The sequence below is a fragment of the Nerophis lumbriciformis genome, linkage group LG24 (assembly GCF_033978685.3).
Source record: "Nerophis lumbriciformis linkage group LG24, RoL_Nlum_v2.1, whole genome shotgun sequence".
Classification (NCBI taxonomy): Eukaryota; Metazoa; Chordata; class Actinopteri; order Syngnathiformes; family Syngnathidae; genus Nerophis; species Nerophis lumbriciformis.
Genome location: NC_084571.2, coordinates 36,536,501 through 36,542,500, shown reverse-complemented (window position 1 = coordinate 36,542,500; position 6,000 = coordinate 36,536,501).

Sequence of the window (6,000 nt, the reverse complement as noted above, 5' to 3'; positions counted from 1 at the left end):
GTAGTTTGTCCCTTTTATCCGATTATTAATCGATTAATCGAAGTAATAATCGACAGATTAATCGATTATCAAATTAATCGTTAGTTGCAGCCCTAATGACAACTGGAGATGTCCGATAATATTGGACTGCCGATATAATCGGCCGATAAATGCTTTAAAATGTAATATCGGAAATTATCGGTATCGGTTTCAAAATTATCGGTATCGGTTTCAAAAAGTAAAATGTATGACTTTTTAAAACGCCGCTGTGTACACGGACGTAGGGAGAAGTACAGAGCGCCAATAAACCTTAAAGGCACTGCCTTTGCATGCCGGCCCAATCACATAATATCTACGGCTTTTCACACACACAAGTGAATGCCATGCATACTTGGTCAACAGCCATACAGGTCACACTGAGGGTGGCCGTATAAACAACTTTAACACTGCTACAAATATGCGCCACACTGTGAACCCACACCAAACAAGAATGACAAACACATTTGGGGAGAACATCCGCACCGTAACACAACATAAACACAACAGAACAAATACCCAGAAACCCTTGCAGCACTAACTCTTCCGGGACGCTACAATATACACCCCCCGCTACCCCTTAGCCCCCCCACCCCAACCCCGCCCACCTCAACCTCCTCATGCTCTCTCAGGGAGAGCATGTCCCAAATTCCAAGCTGCTGTTTTGAGGCATGTTAAAAAAAAATAATGCACTTTGTGACTTCAATAATAAATATGGCAGTGCCATGTTGGCACTTTTTTCCATAACTTGAGTTGATTTATTTTGGAGAACCTTGTTACATTGTTTAATGCATCACAACAAAATTAGGCATAATAATGTGTTCATTCCACGACCGTATATATCGGTATCGGTTGATATCGGTATCGGTAATTAAGATGGTAAATGGTAAATGGGTCGTACTTGTATGGCGCTTTTCTACCTTTTTAAGGAACTCAAAGCGCTTTGACACTATTTTCCACATTCACCCATTCACACACACACATTCACACATTCACACATTCACACACTGATGGCGGGAGCTGCCATGCACGGCGCTAACCAGTCCCATCAGGAGCAAGGGTGAAGTGTCTTGCTCAAGGACACAACGGTGGGGATTGAACCAGTAACCCTCAGATTGCTGGCACGGCCACTCTCCCAACTTCGCCACATTTGGGGAGAACATCCGCACCGTAACACAACATAAACACAACAGAACAAATACCCAGAAACCCTTGCAGCACTAACTCTTCCGGGACGCTACAATAAGCGTTGGATAATATCGGAATATCGGCAAAAAAGCCATTATAACCCTACTTTCTATAGTATTGTCCCTTACTGGAATGTGAGAGGTGTCCTCACTTTTGATACTGTACTTTTATCATTTTTGATACCAGCCTGCCTTCCAACGTGAATTGGGTTGTGCTGACGACAAGCTGGGTGCCAAATGAAGCAGGTGTCCCCTTTCATCGCTCCCTATGCTTGACGTCACCGCACTAACGAACTTCATTCACGGCCTTCCCCAAGCTTGTCATTCATTCAAGGCCGGGACAAGTGTGATGTGGAGGGACGGGGCGGGTGGGGGTGTGTGCGAGGTGGTAGACAGTGGCATCGGGGGGCAGTGTGCTTGAATATTAGTGTGCCGCCCTCCCCTGCCGAGCAAAACTGTGTCATAGTGCCGGACTCCCTTTATGATTCAAATCAACTTGCATTGTCTCGGCCAGGGAGTGCTGGCCTGTGGAACAACCGAGCCTCTATACGAGCCGCCGGCCTGATGAGGTGCATGCTGGGAGCGCGCCGCAAAGTGGGGGGTTTAAGAGGAGGGAGGCCTGGTCTTTCTCTTTTTTCTTTTTTCTTTTCCCAACCACAGAAACAGTCTGCAATCTTATCGGCCATACCAAACGTGTAAACATGCACACAAACAAGAGAGGACGAGATGTGTTTTGGTCTACCAACTACATGTATGTATACATGTACTGCAATTACCACCACAAACAACTACTTTCAAGACGTGGAGGACTGGACTTGGACCATTTTCATTCTAAGCCAGGGCCAACTTTTTCTCTCTCTCTCTCTCTCTACATGTATGCCCCAATTGGTCAGTACATGTACACCAGTGACGTGCAGTCACTAGAGGCAGGTGATTTTTTTTTTTAAAAATTTTAAATTTTAATTTTTTTTTTAATTTTTTAATTTTTTTTTTTTAATTTAAAAAAAAATATTTAAAATTTTTTAACATTTTTTTAAAAATTGTTAATTTAAAAAAAAAAAATTAAATTTAAAAAAAAAAAGTTAACTTTTTTTTAAACTTTTTTAACTTTTTTTAACTTTAAAAATTTTTTTTTACCCTAACCCTAACCCTAACCCTAACCCATCCAGTGATTATACTATAAAGTTATTTTCCATTTAACTTCACCAGTTTTACATTATTTTTATTCAAAATCGCTGAATTTTCACATTTGCCATTCAAATACTGAGAAGAGACGGTGCGGTGATCAGCAGCCAGTTGAGGCACGTCACTCAGTGCCTCACCATGGATTGCGGACTCGGCTAACTGCTGGCCTGCTGTGCAGTGAGACCGTATTGCTATATGAACTATATTATACATTTCCATAGTTTAGTTAGCTGAGGTATATAATGTACAGTGTATTTTGTCAACAACTGTATGTGTGGAACGTATTTCTTGTGCTGAGCGATCATAAAACTGCTGCGAAGACGCCAGTGGCGTGCGGTGAGGTTCATGACTGGTGAGGCACTGACTTCATCACAGTCAGATTTACAAACATATGAACCCTAAAGAGTATCTTATTCACCATTTGATTGGCAGCAGTTAACGGTTTATGTTTAAAAGCTCATACCAGCATTCTTCCCTGCTTGGCACTCAGCATCAAGGGTTGGAATTGGGGGTTAAATCACCAAAAATGATTCCCGGGCGCGGCGCCGCTGCTGCCCACTGCTCCCCTCACCTCCCAGGGGGTGATCAAGGGGATGGGTCAAATGCAGAGGACAAATTTCATTACACCTAGTGTGTGTGTGACAATCATTGGTACTTTAACTTAACTTTAACTTTACACATACAAACTGTAGCACACAAAAAAGCACATTTAATAAAAAAAAACGTTATTATGGTCTTACCTTTACTTATAAATGAAGTCCACAACTAAAGCCCTCACTTAAACTTTCCACATGCAAGATTGAATCTATTTAAAAAAGTGTAACCGAGGGTTTATAAATGTCGCCTATACTGTATGAAACTACAAAATAACAAACACGGAGGCTCCAGTTTACACGAGGACCACTTTATTTACATTCTTTCAAAAACCTACGCTGCACTCCGTGTCATCACTTCCGCTCTTAGCGCCTTCAAAATAAGAGCTCAAGGCATATACTGTATAACAGCGCATAACAGGAACTTAACATCACAAAGAGGAAAGCCCATGAAAATAGGTTACAAAAGTTATTTAATAAGAAGCCAAAAAGTGCAAAAACAATAATGTTCGTGTTGGAGGAGTTGTGAATTAGGTACACCTGCAGTCTGCAGGTGTACCTAATGTTGTGTCCCTGCAGTCATTCAGAACTCCTCCAACACGAACATTATTGTTTTTGCACTTTTTGGCTTCTTATGAAATAACTTTTTTAAATAGATTCAATCTTGCACGTGGAAAGTTTAAGTGTGGGCTTTAGTTGATATAACAATTCTACGGCTGGGGTGCAGCTAGGAGGCGAGCCTCAGCCAGTGCGTCTTCGCATCAGTTTTATGATTGCTCAGCACAAGAACTACGTTACACACATACAGTTGTTGACAAGATACACTGTACATTATATACCTCAGCTAACTAAACTATGGAAATGTATAATATAATTCATATAGCAATACAGTCTCACTGCACAGCAGGCCAGCAGTTAGCCGAGTCCGGAATCCATGTTGAGGCACTGAGTGACGTGCCTCAACTGGCTGCTGATCACCGCACCGTCTCTTCTCAGTATTTGAACGGCAAATGTGAAAATTCAGCGATTTTGAATAAAAATAATCTAAAACTGTTGAAGTTAAATGGAAAATAACTTTATAGTATAATCACTGGATACATATCCATCCATCCATTTTCTACCGCTTATTCCCTTTGGGGTCGCGGGGGGCGCTGGAGCCTATCTCAGCTACAATCGGGCGGAAGGCGGGGTACACCCTGGACAAGTCGCCACCTCATCGCAGGGCCAACACAGATAGACAGACAACATTTACACTCACATTCACACACTAGGGCCAATTTAGTGTTGCCAATCAACCTATCCCCAGGTGCATGTTTTTGGAGGTGGGAGGAAGCCGGAGTACCCGGAGGGAACCCACGCAGTCACGGGGAGAACATGCAAACTCCACACAGAAAGATCCCGAGCCTGGGATTGAACCCAAGACTACTCAGGACCTTCGTATTGTGAGGCAGATGCACTAACCCCTCTTCCACCGTGCTGCCCCACTGGATACATATAACAATTTAATACATTTGTTTTCTTTTTACATTTTTTTTCTTTCTATGATGGCAGGTGAGGCCTCTAGTGACTGCACGTCACTGGTGAGACCTTATTGTTATATGAATTATATTATACATTTCCATAGTTTAGTTAGCTGAGGTATATAATGTACAGTGTATTTTGTCAACAACTGTATGTGTGTAACGTATTTCTTGTGCTGAGCGATCATAAAACGGCTGCAAAAGACGCACTGGCTGAGGCTCCAGTAATCCCGCCTCCTGCACCCCCGCCGTTGTTATATCAACTAAAGCCCACACTTAAACGTTTCACGCGCAAGATTGAATCTATTTAAAAAACTTATTTCATAAGAAGCCAAAAAGTGCAAAAACAATAATGTTCGTGTTGGAGGAGTTGTGAATGACTGCAGGGCCACAACATTAGGTACACCTGCAGACTGCAGGTGTATCTAATTCACAACTCCTCCAACATGAACATTATTGTTTTTGCACTTTTTGGCTTCTTATTAAATAACTTTTGTAACCTGTTATTATGGGCTTTCCTATTTGTGATGTTAAGTTCCTGTTATGCGCTGTTATACAGTATATGCCTTGAGCTCTTATTTTGAAGGCGCCAAGAGCGGAAGTGATGACATGTTGTAGTGGAGCGGAGGTTTTTGAAAGAAGGTAAATAAAGTGGTCCTCGTGTAAACTGGAGCCTCCGTGTTTGTTATTTTGTAGTTTCATACAGTATAGGCGACATTTATAAACCCTCGGTTACACTTTTTTTAAATAGATTCAATCTTGCACGTGGAAAGTTGAAGTGAAGGCTGTAGTTGATATAACACTCCCATCAGGGGGTGCATTAATCCAGCACAACAGCGGCGAATGGACTTTATTTGTAAGTAAAGGTAAGACCATAATAACGTTTTTTTTATTAAATGTGCTTTTTTGTGTGCTACAGTTTGTATGTGTAAAGTTAAAGTTAAGTTAAAGTACCAATGATTGTCACACACACACGAGGTGTAATGAAATCTGTCCTCTGTATTCGACCCATCCCCTTGATCACCCCCTGGGAGGTGAGGGGAGCAGTGGGCAGCAGCGGCGCCGCGCCCGGGAATCATTTTTGGTGATTTAACCCCCAATTCCAAGCCTTGATGCTGAGTGCCAAGCAGGGAAGAATGCTGGTATGAGCTTTTAAACATAACCCGTTAACTGCTGCCAATCAAATGGTGAATAAGATACTCTTTAGGGTTCATATGTTTGTAAATCTGACTGTGATGAAGTCAGTGCCTCACCAGCCATCAACCTCACCGCACGTCACTGATGTACACATATGTGTACAGCTCTGGTAATGGGTACATTCGCACCCAACTGCACAAATGTACTTCAAAATGTAACAATCAAAATAAATATGACTTTTTTTTTGTTTACTAGGGCATGCATATATAATATGCATTAGTTTGACCATTTAAAATCAACGATAATAAAAAGCAGATGCTTGGAAATAGCATAAAAATGCCCCAAAAACTTGGAAAAACGCGA